At 43.1% G+C, this 13,470-nt stretch overlaps 1 protein-coding gene across 1 annotated transcript in view; it reads right to left on the bottom strand.

The window, feature by feature from the left end:
• The window catches only part of gli3 (GLI family zinc finger 3), a 130,887-nt gene extending 118,455 nt beyond the window's left edge, over positions 1-12,432 (bottom strand). Inside the window, exon 1 of the mRNA XM_042510212.2 lies at positions 12,006-12,432. The gene's annotated coding sequence lies outside the window, so the exon portion shown is untranslated. The remainder of the gene's footprint in view (positions 1-12,005) is intronic.
• Between the last annotated feature and the right edge of the window lie 1,038 nt (positions 12,433-13,470).

Here is a 13,470-nt window from a genome sequence, read left to right as displayed (position 1 = left end):
ACATAAAGTAACTATGAAAATGTGCTAAACAACCACAAAGAGGCAATAAACAACATAAACAAGTCACAAAATGATCTCAAAAAGACACAAAACAACCACAAAGAGACAAAAAAACACAAAAATATGCAAAATGAGGCACAAAAAACAACAATAAAGGGGCAAAACTACAACTGAATCTGTGTATCTTGCTCCTGTAAGAGAGGTGGTGCATATCTGTGCCCAGTCTCATAATGCTTTTAGTTGGCAGTTTTAATTACTTTCTGATATTTTATATCGTAAATATTTTATTTAGTGATGAAAACAGAGCAACAGATAAAGTAAACAGTCCCAATATTTTCATTATGTCTTTTTGCAGTTGCTGTCTTAGAAGTTTTCCTCTCTCTTCGTGATATGTTCATCAGTACATCGTGACTGGGTTCACCGGCCCTCGTGTAACTAAGCCTCCTCTATGGGAACTGAGGGTCTGTGTTGCAGGATTGGCGGTAGGCGAGAGCGAGTGTGTTATATAGAGGAGTATGGAGTATACGGCAGCGGAGGTGTGAGATCAAAGACAGCTGAAGCTCAGAGGGAGTCCCGGAGACTTCTAGCTCCCTGACGGCTCTCCCAGCGGCAGCGTAGGGAGACAACTCTCTCCCTTCACTTTCATATCAGCCACAGAGCCCCCCCATCCCTCTGCGCCGGCTCGTTTCTCCACACACACACGCAGAGGAAGTCTCAGAGGATTTGGCAGTGCTGCAAAACCTGTAACCCACCTACAGCAACACTCCTCCACACACACACACACACACACACACACACACGCTGTTGCTCATCAGAAACCAATGCATCAGAAACACGCAGCTGAATATTTTGGATTTTGAAACTCCCAGCTAAAAACACTCACGCAACTCAAATACCGACACCATGCAACACTGCAACGAGATGCCGTAAACCTCCCAGCGCTGCCAAGTGCTCGACAAAAAACTTCCCATAAACTCCAAAGAGCACAGTCACAAAATGGCCCCCCGAAAATCCCCTGCATAAAGAGCGAGGAACAAGACTGTCATTAGACAGGCAGCCCCCTCAGGCCCGCCGACTTGATCGCGAGGAGGAAGCCAAACATCTGGGTGCGTTTATTCGTTTCAGCTGTTTGCAACCCCGCCTCGAATAAATCTGGGAGCTGTAACACCATTGCTTAGGACAGCTCCTAAACAAACATGCTCAACGCTTGCCGCCTCGCTCACTCACTCCCCTCCGCACGCTCGAGCATCCCAACCAGTGGAGCCGGGGCCGGCGAACGCAGGCAAATAAATTCGTGGAGGAGGAGGCCTTAATTGGAGCGTTTGACGGGTGCCTGGGGTTAATTGGGAAGCATGGAGAGCAGCTGGCTCCACGGTGGAAGTTGAGACAGGGATAATAAGTTCACCCTCTGCAGGAGAGACAGTTAGTGATGAATCAGATCAGAGGAACAGTGTACAGTGTAATCATCCTCACATCTCCCCTCCTCCACCCCTGACAAGCAGAGACAACCTGGCTCCCAGCTACGCAATCTGGCACCTATCACACACGACTGGCAGATCACCCGGCGACGCTTCACACACTGACACACACACACAGCTAATCACTCACACACACAATAATTCTTACCTCTAGGACACGGAACCTAGTTTATCAGTTCGCCGGTCGATGTATGTAAATCTCTCCAACAATGTGTGTACTAATGGCTTATTACCCCGCGTTAGCTGGTTTGCATTGATCTCTAACGCCAGAGGGAGACGGGGAAACTAGAGCAGTTTGCCGCTCATATGTACCGAGCAGGACTATAATCACATCCCAGCTTGTTTCAATAAAAGCAACATTAGCATAAACCATCTCAAACACACTAAAACCTTCACCCCCGCTCGGTCCGTGCAAGAAAAAACTTTCCTGGATTACAGGGTAATCAGGGCCATATGGGATGGGTCGGCATAACTTTGAGTGTCTCTCTGAAGTAGATTGTCTCCACAGATTATAACTCTAAATTAGATTTTTTTTTCCAGAGGAGCAAATCTTTAGCCATATTGAGAGAAAAAAAAGAGAACCCCAGTAATGAGTCCTAAAACCCGGAAATTTGTTAGCATTTCAGCTACTCCCCTCCCTCGACTCAAAGTCGGTGGGTTTTTTGAATGAGTATTTTAGTTAGACACCTAAAATTCGGTCTGTGGTTAACACAAGCATAAGAAGCTTTTTTGTTTTGTTCTACAACATAAAGTACGTCAGTCATTACCTGACTTGTGTATTTTGAAGCTTTTATGTGTCTTAAAGAAGGCAGCTGCTAACAATGGCGAAATGAGACTACAGAACATCATCATGACAAACACGACTTTACAGCCTTGTAGTTGTTGCGATGTTAAATCATGCGACCGTTGCGTACCTGTTTATAGCCCAACGATAGCTTATAGCCCTACTTCTGGCTATTGCATTTAGGCTCAAAAATCCAAAAAGTAGCGTTAATTTGTGCAGATTATCTTGCTGAACAAAACATGTAAGTTTCATAAACATAATTCAAAATCTAATGGAAAATTTCCATTGACTTTTTGACGAAGGAACAGGAGGGGGCGCTAACTTAGAGAACAGAAAAAACGTCATCTCAAGGGCACTCTATGCTCTCGGGGGAACTAGTATAGGTGCGGGAAGGTGGTTGCTGTGACTATTAAAAAGCGGTGATAAACCACGGACTGTAAATAGATGGCTGTTTTACCATGAACAGTGGGATATTTAAACTTTTTTAAAAAATTTTTGAACAGCGTATGATATGCTGAAAATGCCACCATTGGTCTCACTTAAGCACATGAACATACAAGGCTTGGGCGGTATCACAGTGTTATTGTACACCACAGTATTTAGAAATACGGAAGGTATGTTTTTCAGTACCATCATAAATACAGGCGCTCCTCTTTCTGTTAAAGATATTGTATGTAGTGCACAGCACGCACCACAAGAGATCAGTCTCCGGATTCTACTGGTTGAATGGGCAGCTGAGCTGAAAGTCACAGCAACACTTAGTGGTGGAGGGATAATATACAGGACTGTAAACAGCTGGCAGACAGCAGAGAGAGACCATGGGGCATGACAACATGTTTTTTTTACATCTAACTTGGTGAATAAAGGATTTATTTCAACCAAATCCAAGCTGGTGATTGTTGGAACTGTGAATTTACTAACTAGATTACTAGCAAGAGTAACCAAGTCGGTTTAAACGAGTTATTTTTCTTCTGTCATGTTTGAATTTAGTTGATCCAAGTTTATTTCAAACAGTGTGCAGTTGTATCTCTGTTTAATGGAACAAAAATAAGTGTGTGAATATTACTTTTGTTCGTATTTTGTGGGTTTCTGCTGTGCATTTATTAGTCTGAAAAGCTGAAAGTAAGTAGCGCACACTTGTACCATCGTATACCATATATACTCCTGTGAAGTTTCAGGAAGGTATGAAATATTACATACTGTCCAAGCCTGGTAGATATACGTGCACATTTATTGCAGCACCCCTCAGCGAAAATATGTTCCTGCACACATGACTAGTGGGGAAACTAGTAGCTGCAAAAGGGTTTAGATATAACACCAAACTGAGTTCCTTGTGCTGGGAGGGTGGCTGAGGGAGCATTTTGGGGGCTGAGGGAAGAAGCCCAGGTAGAGTCATAGGCAGTAATGGGAGGAGACAGCGACTTAGAGCGCCACACAAAAGCCAGGCTTTATAAATAATTCCAAAAGCTAACAGGATCCCTTGTATGTGTGAATGTGTGAAATACATTCACACATGAATGCACACACACACACACCCCGCCACCAGGGGGAATAGGTTATTCACACCGCTGCTCCACCGGGGCTGCTCTGAGTCTGACCTGCCTGCATTGGTAAATTTGGGTGAATATCTTTCTTGCATAGATGATGCAAAAAGAAAAAAAAAGGTCCATTTCAGCAACACACACACGCACTCATAATGCAGGGCAGCAAAGCACACCGGAGACCTGTCTTGTAAATCTCTTTGTGAAAGCAGCTTTGGGGGGTAGACAGGGGCTTACACACTGAGCCCTGAGGTAGAGCTACAGACTCCACTCCCTCTAACCCCCCCATGGTCTTCCTCCCTCTCCCACACACATACTCCTCTCTTCCTCACTTTTCCGTCTACCCCACATTTCCTGCCCTCCTCTCACCTTATCCATCGCTCCCTCCCTCCCCTCTCTCCTCCCCTCTGTCCCAGCCGGGCCTCCAGAGCGCCGGTCCTTTAGCCCCGCAGGCTCCCGTGGCGTTGCGGTGACTAATGTCCTGCCTTTGCTCAGACAATGAGTTTGAGACTGAGCCGGGGAAAGTGTTGAGGAGGGGAAAAAGACTCCAGCACCTTTTGACAAATGGGACCCTTCGCACTCCCATGCCCACTGAGGGAGGCTTTACAATGTCGTGCTCCACGCTCCACGTCCTCCGAGGGGACGGCTGCAACCCGCAAAGCCGCATCTGGGGGGAAATATAATGAATTCTTTGGGAACCTGGCTTTCTTCATGAATAAGATATATTTCCAAAGCATGTCGACCCCTCTTAATAAAAACACCAGTCTGGCAGGAATAGCCAAAGCCGTTTTAGGGCCCCATGTACACGTTAATATTTCTGTTTCTCTATAAATTTTCCTCAAACCCACTTTTTATCCAGGCCTGTCACTGCAAGGCCGGGCCTACATTTTCCCTGGAAGCTGGAAGGAGCCACGATGACAAACTGTCATTAAAAGCCGCTGGAGTCCCTCTCTTTCAAGGAACTCAAACTCTTTGGATGCTCCCTCCTCTTCCCCACGCACCCTACCCCCAATGCAACCCTGAAAGGAACTGGGCTTTGTCTGAGGAGCAAAGGAGAGAGGAATCCCCCCCCTTCTCTCTTCAACCCTGCCTCCCCTCCCCGAACCCTGTTCCTCACTCCCTGCGGAGTATTGTTAAAACACAGCCCCCTCTCTTTCCGCGGCCCGGGCTCTTAAAACAGCGTGCTTTGCATGAGAAAAAACGATTAGTCTTCAAATGCTGCGCTGTCAAAGGAGGGCTCTTTCAGGTTGGGGCAGAAATTTGCTCAGATAGTAGAGTTCCCCTTTTGTTTTTCTAAGATGAGGCATTATTAGAGCCAGGGTCTGTTAGCATTCATTGCTGAGAAGAACACACTAAAGGGGGTTTATGCCCACAGCCCCTCCTCCTTTTCCAACTTGCCCCAAGTCCGCAGCAGACGGAAATGAAGGAGCAGAGTGGGGGAAGAGGTACTCATCTAAACATGTTTGGAGAGGAGAGAGAATGTCTGGGCATGTGCTTCTTTCAGGTATTAACCTTGGGATTTACATTTGACATTCAAACAATAGACCCCTCCTTGACCTCCACTCCAGGATGCAGCAATACTCGGGGATAACTCGCACTGAGAGACAACCACAAGCAGCATGCGACTGCAAACACATGAGGTTCACATTGTTATGTGAACCTCATCGCAATTGCGTGACAATGCACGACTTAAAGGGATACTTTGCCGATTTGCAACTAGCTTTGTATCAAAACAGTTGGGGGGTTTTCATTACAGATGTGCACAAAACTTAAGCAATATTTTTTAAAAATGTTGTTAAAACACAAACAGATGACTGCGTTTCCATTGAGTGATTTTATGCGACTTCTTCTCTCGTGATAACACTCCAAGAAACATGGTGACGAGTGTTCAAAACATTGGCAGCTTTATTTCTATTGCAGCCACCACACTGGCCATCATTATTTCCAATCCAAGGCGACATAGGCGTCTTATGCTAACCCAGGGATTTCTGGGAGGTGATAGTCCACGATTTCACACAGGGATTGTGAATTCAAAACTTTCAGATGCACTGTTCAACTTTTGAAGAGTTACGCGATACAATCTTGTAGCGCCTGCTGCATCATGGGAGCCAGTTTCTACCGACAAGGACATAGCCATGTGACTTATAAAAGATATCCCTCCTCAAACCCCGGTGAAACTCCTCCAAATGACGCTACTTAAATCAGCTCTTGGGGCTGTTGGTCAAACTACAAATGTAGGTATTAAGAAAATCGAGAAACAGCATGCAGGCAGGGCCCAGTTCATTCCTAAGAGAGCTGCTCAGTGGTGCATGACGCAAAAAAGCTCTATTTCTGTGGTATGAAAGTGCCCAAATCTGCTGCATTATTGGACCCATAAAACATGCACACTCTGCCTGAGCCGGTAACTTCCACCGGCAGGGTGGATGGTTTAGCACTTTGCTAGCTTGAATGGTGTTCAAATTGTTTAACCTTGTGGCTCTTTTAGACTTTCTAAATGTTATCAAACTGAATGGATTAAATCTTGATCGTGAAACGAGTAATTTCACAGAGATTTCATCGCTCACAAAAATGTATCCACTTATTTACAGGCATCTCTTTTCCAGTTTAAGTCCATGGGAAAAAGTTTTTTTGGGCCCCATGGCATTACATGACAGATGGTGTAATTCCACTTTTGGCCACTATGTGAAATTTGCTCTAAAGCCTCTTCCTGAGGGCTCGTAACTACAGACTGTACTTCCGCATTTTAATATTGTCCGCCACCAGCTGGCGCCTCAAAGAGTACACAGCTGATCAAAAGAAACGCCGATCCTTCTTTGTCTCTCAAACTCAGACCAAAATCATATCAAACAGTAAAACTAGGCTGATCAAATCAAGGTTATGTTACTGCACTAGATAATTCTCTCCTAAAATGTTTTTAGAAACACATTTTAGTGCCCAGTTAAGCTGTAATAGTGAGAGATTGAGAACAGGAAGTAAGCTCCATACTGCTTCCTGCACAGTGAAATCTGAGGCCAAAACAGCCGAGACGAAACTGTAAAACTTTGACCAAGATTCTGTTACAAAGTTGCATATTTCTTAGCTCAAATGTTGTCAGAAACATGTTTTGCTTTAGCTCACCGTTTAACTGTAATACCCTGGCCAGTCCACTTTACGTCACCCACTAGTGGGAGCATTGCATTCTGGTAGTTGTAGGTTTTCTAATTCTTGAGCAAAATAACCATTTTTCTCTGGTCATGAAGCACCAACTTCTAAAGTATTTGTCTTTCTGCTGCAGAACTGCAGACTAGTTTTATGTGAGGACTGTCTTTATCTTCGTGAAATACTTGTTTAATTACTGAAGGTTTTTGTTTAGAAAATGCAGTTAACAAAATAGATTTTTCTTGCTCAGTTAAAGAAAAAAAAGTGTGTGTGCACATGGACTACACAGAGCCTGACTCATGGCTTCACACATCAAGAGGCACAGGGGTAAGTGACAGATCATTGTTCACAGCAAGCGGCCAGTTCATCTGTCCCCTGATCGCCACCCCCGGACGAGAAAGCACAGACCCCCTCACGGATGCCACAACCGGCTCCCATCAAAGCTGACACAATGCCACATCTGCAATAACAGCCGCGGCCCCGGGGAAACCGTGTCTCTTTAGGCGCTCAACTTTTTTTAACACACACCCCGCAAGCAAATGGGCCCCAAAGCAAAGCACTTCACCTCTTGCTGCTACACTTCACACTGCAGACTTAAAGACGTTTTTACGGCGGCTACAGCAAACAGAGGAGGGGATGAGTGGCGCCCACATGCAGGCGTGACCCTGTCCTGTTTCTCCTCAAGCATGCGAGAAAAGAAAACGCAGCCCGCCGTGCTGGCACACTGCATTCGCGCACACAAACCGGCATATCTGCAATAAAATTCACCATGACCTACAATGCTTCTTATGTTAAGCTGTCAAACACGACTTAATCGATCGTAAATTCAAATCATTTACTGTTTTTTACTTTTTTTCCTTCGGTGCCTCGCTCTGGGAGAGCAGTTGACCAGACTAATTGTCAGGTCCAGTTGGAGTTTCCAACAGGCCAGAGCCATGGAAAACAAACCTCAGCCCCGGCTAAGGCAACTTGAGCCCTTTTTTTTCCTCCCATTTCTTATTTCTTCAGACACATGAAAAAAAAAGTTGCTTCCACATGAGAGAGAAGACAAAAAAGAGACAAAATAAAAACTAAACAGAAGGAAAAACACAAGAAGAGAGGCGTGAATGAGCTGCAGATTGCATGACCGTTCATGCAGTTCGGTGATGTGCATGAATGTCAAAAACCTCAAGTGTATTAAGATTCCTGAGTGTGTGTAATATACATATCTAAAATTACAGCGCAATATCTCGAGTCTCACACCCTCTTCATCGCCACTTCGCCTTATCCAAAGACATCACCCGGCTTGAAAGGTGCCTTTAGCAGGCTCCTTGAAGCGGGGAGCGGGGGTCCCGCTCTGGGACAATGATGGTTGAGGTGGAGGGGAGCCGGGGGAGCAGGAACACATAGCATATTAAATCTGCTGGCGGAGCTGGGTCGTCCGCGCGGAGAGCCAGAGAGCCAGATCTGAGGCATGCCCTGAAGGGATGGCTGGGCCTGGGGATTAGGAGGCCAAGGAGAAGCCCTCGCGCGCCCGAAGACCCCTTCTTGTCTCCGCTCGCACGCAAATGCATCCAGACGTTTTGACGCTTCTCAGGTTTGCCATCTCAGCCCAACTTTTTCATAGCACTCCTCCGCGCCTCGCAAAAACCACACCATGCAGCGAACACACACACATTTCCACCCGCTCTCATGCACAGCCTTTTTTTCCCCCTCAATCACTACCTCTGCCTGACTTGTCCTCTTTCTTTCCCCACTGTGTCTGTTTCATTTGATGTCAACATATCAAAGTACCAAATCATCAAAGTGAGAGATTTCTTTTGGGGGCCATCGACTCAACTACGCCGCTTATATGCAAGGGAAGCAACCAAATTACACAGGGAATTACTGCAAACTTTCACTGGTCAGGTGTGTATTTTTAAAACTTCAAATAATTATTTACACCTCTGTGTGGCTCCGTAACCTCCCAAGAAACAGGACAGACACCTGCAGGAAAACATGCAAAACAAGCGAGCCCACACTAAAAATAAACGACATTATCTTAAGGAAAATCAACTTCCTCACATCACCCTCGTTTTAACAAAACATTTGCCACCTCTTTGAGGGCTTTAGGTCTCGGCATTTGCACAACAACACAGCTCATTAGGGCCTCTTGCATACAAGCGTGATAGCAGGTATTCTTCCTGCGGGGTGTAAAAGGCCTGAGGACACAACCTGCCTTTAACTGTGAATGCAAGGCCCCTTAAAAAGAGGAGAGGGCCATACTTTAAACGCTAATAACATGTCATCTCGCCGCATTAACATGACAGGCCTTATTCTGCCAGGTCGCCAGGTCACGGGCTGGTTTCGCTGTGCATAATTTTACTTAAAAGAGTGCTTTAAAGTTGAGATAAAAAAAAGCACGCTGCTGCTATCTGCCCGAGTCTCGATAGCCGGCTGCTCCTCACGCGTGAAGCTGGAGGAGCAGAGAGCGGCTGTGATGCATCTCTGCTGGCTACAGTAAGCGAGTGGCTCGGAGCTGTGCATCTCATTCCAGCAGATTAGCATCTTAAACACTGCTGCATTCATCACCGCTGCTGCATTATAATGAGACAAAGTGCTTTTTGGGGGGGAAAGGTGCACCTGTTTGACATCGGTATCCCCCTCTGGGTAGTTTTTCTTAGGTAAAAAGTAATTTTACAAAATACTAATGACATGTTTTTTTTTAAATATTGATACATATTTATTATTGTATTGTTTTTTTCTTAATATAGAGCAATTTTATGTTTTTATTATTTATCACATTCATAAAAAACACAGACATGCACATGTGTTAACACACAAATTAAACATAGCTGTATTTATAGTTAAAAGAAAGGAAGTTAAATCCAAAATGTCAAAATTTCTGTCATTAGTCACTCACTGATTTTTTTTAAAATCACATTTATTTTTTTATAAATAAATACAAAGGCCATCTTAATTTTGGCCTTCAATAATAATTGAATATAGTATTTATAAGCATTAGTTTTATTTTTAAAAAAAGAAGTCACAAGCCACAAAAAGCAAAACATTTAGGGGGAAATGTACCACCCTGTTCATTTTAATCTCAATAAAAGGAAATTACAATTACATATTATTGTAATTATGCCATTTTAAAAATTTGAAATATTAATCTTTAAATTTCAGTGAGGCCTGATCCGTCTGTTCCTTCTTTTCCTTGCTAACTGACAGTGATTCATTTCCTACTTAGAGGCCCTGTGAAATGTTATTTTGTTGTTATAAATTAAAGGAAATATCAAATGATAATTTATGTGACAGTCCCTTTTTTATTTTATTAGACAAATGTAACCAGGACCTGCAAAACCTCTCGCTCGCAGCCAAAGATGAGTGATGGAACAGCCTCATAAAAACAGCCAAAAGGGAGATTTTTATCTGTGTAAATTTGTGCTGTTAAACATCTTATTTGGTGTGTGTTCGCTGCAGTCCCGCTCTGTCTCAAGGCAGCCAGACCTGCGTTAATAATTTGCCAAGTGTCAAAAAAAAAGGAGGATTTGAGCTGCACCGCATGGCTGAGCACCTCGGACCCTCGTCGTCTGCATGAAACCCGAGAGCAGACAAGCAGATAAAATGTGGAACAGCTGGCGAGGACAGGAGGGAAAGTTTCAAACAAATATCCGCACATGTGGAGGCTCGGGGACTCGCAGACGTTTTCATGTCCGGGACCCCCAAAAAAGAACTTCTGTTAGAGAGATTTTTTCTTAAACCTGCATATGTGAGAGGTGTTTTTTTTTCTAGTGTTTATTTATTTTTCTAAAGAATGAATAGGACAAACCTGTGATTGTATAAGTCCTTTTTTGACTATTTTTATTAGTAGTAATTCCAGTGAATTCTAATAAACTAAATTACATTGACTTTACACCCTTTCTAATTTTGCTCGGGGCCCCATAAAACTCACATGGACCCCTGCAGGGCCAGAGAGCCCCACTGTAATGGGCTTAAATTTCTCTGAGCACATGCCTTCAAACACACCATGCTGTACCCGTACACATTTTTCTTTTAAGTAAAAGATGAAGCACATGATTAAAAAACCTTTTAATGCAAATTAAAGATTGAAATTTTAAGATTTCCTGTTCCTACATATTTTTACTCTGCCAGGTTGCAAATAAGGACACTTGTTAAATAGCATTACTTTATGTGACTGAGGTGAAAATATTATTTATTTACAGTGCAATTTAATCTTTTAAAACAAATATCAGCTGATGCAAATTCTGAAACTAAATAAATTGCGAATATGGACATTTTTGCAATGCAAATGTGTACTGTTTGTCAAAAAAGGCCTCAAATTTAGTTTAAAGTTTAGAAAATACATTTTAAAAAATTAAAACATTGATGTAGAAATGTTTAGTTGCATGCTTATAAAATGAAATAGGTTTAAATGTTAAAGGTCAAGGCTGAGGGTCAGTCATATTTTAAAAGTAAAACAGCGTGCATGTGCATGCAACTGTTTCAAAAGTCTGCAGAACTCTTTAGCAGGATAAACCGAATCAATAACAGACACTGAAATATGATCACACATGCACATAAATATGCATGCACCCCCTCCCCTCCCCCCACGCGCGTTTCTTTAGGCAAAAGTCCAATAAAAGTTTCTGCACAAGTTCATAAAGTTTCAAACTCCCCGCAGAATTACACGTGTTCTCCTCCTCTCCTTCATAGCGCACCCAAAAAACTAACTTTTCCATTAACTTTCTGCGACTTCGAACAAGTTTTAAAAAATGCACATCTGTCTGTGGGATACTTGTTAAGTGTGCCATCCGGGGTTTCTAACAACCAACACTTATTTCACAGAGCATAAATCACACACACACACACACACACACACACACACACACACACACAGGCCAAGAAGAACACACTCTGTCTATGCTGCGTTTTCGGGCTGTGTTTTCATCGATGTTTAAAAAAAAAAAACTGTGTTTCCTCAGTTGATCCACTTCATGTCTGCATCTTAACTTGCATGAAATTTTGAAACGTGAAACCTCAGACCGCCTCTCCAAACTCTGACAAATAAGCGCAACAATGTGTGAAATTTTCATAATTACTTACTTCTTTTTGAGGTGATTCCCAATCTTGTTCTTGACTTTTTAATCTTCACAGCAACAAAAAAGAGAAATCTTCTTTCTTCTTTCGGCGTCTTCTCTTCCTAACTTGCAGATGTGCCTCTGGAGTTGCTGCCTGGGACTTTTTTTTTCTTTACGCTGCAACTCCAACTCCAAAGCGGCGCTGCCAGAGTTTTTCCTCTCTCCCGTCTTTCTCCTCCTTCTCACAGTTTGCCGTGTCCAACCACCGCCGGACCAGCAACACCATCAGCCTGCCGATGATATCTGCCCCGGTAGCAGACCGCAGACGTGCGTAAAAACAACATAAGCGTCAGAGAGAAGCGCGTGGAGAGTTGTTATTACATTTAGTGCGCTTTTTCGAGGAGAAGAGAGAGGGCGAAGTGTGGGACTCCAGCTGCTCCTTCCCTCGCTTGACTCCTCCCTTCGGATTGCTCCCTCCTTTACTCACTGCCTCCCTCCTTTTTTGATTTTCTGTACCCCTCTCTGTCTGTTTTTCTTTCTTTTCTTTCTATAAACCAACATTTTTTCAAGCTTTAGTCCAATTTATCATTACAATTTATGGAGCATAAACCAACATTAAACTCCTCACATGCCCTTAAAGCACGTCTACAACTGATCCAAGTTTGGAAATGACAAAATCATGTTTTCACTGACAAGAAAGTTAGATTTTGATCATCTTTTGGCATCATTTTCCTGTTTATTGTTTTCATGCAACTTTGTTATGAGTGTTTGAATGAATCTAAGGCGAGGGACCACATTAAAGACTCTTCAAGGGCTCTATAAAAGACACTAAGTGTGTCTTGAATAACCTGTTTATGAGGCTTATCCTGGTTTTGATCATGTTTGGGATATGATGGTAACATGAGCACAGAGAATCCAGTTATTCATCTTTGGTGTATACATTTCTTTCACAGTCTCCAGCCATCATATTGTGGTTTCTTATAAATGGTATATGGTGTTTACATGCTCAAACACATGAACTGGAAACAATGATTAGCGGGACAAGCCTCATAAATGGGTTATTCATATGTAGCTGCACTCTGTAAGCTGTCTTTTATACTTTCATTTGGTAAAACTGCACAAGTGCTGCATAATTTAGAGATGCCCATCACTTTTGGCAAAAGTTTAAAGAACAGCAAGAAAAAATGCTGCACATTTACGTAAAGCATTAACAGATATCCCTATTATCAAACCTATAAGTGACATTCAGTAACTTACATAACATTAAAAAACATTCACATTAAATGGAGTATAGGCAAGGGCATAGGTTTTGTTTCAACACTGCAGGGGGGACACATAAATGGGGGGTTTGGGGGTCCTCTGACAGGAAATTTTATGCATACAGCTCTAAATTTTCTGAATGAAACTGATATGTGGCATTACATTCAGCAAAATGTCAACCTGCTTAAGTAGAAACATTCGTATTAACTGGAGTATATGCAAGGGTGTAG

This window comes from Plectropomus leopardus, chromosome 21, assembly GCF_026936395.1.
Source record: "Plectropomus leopardus strain MGB_pleo_1.0 chromosome 21, ASM2693639v1, whole genome shotgun sequence".
Classification (NCBI taxonomy): Eukaryota; Metazoa; Chordata; class Actinopteri; order Perciformes; family Serranidae; genus Plectropomus; species Plectropomus leopardus.
This window is presented reverse-complemented; position numbering and strand designations above follow the sequence as displayed.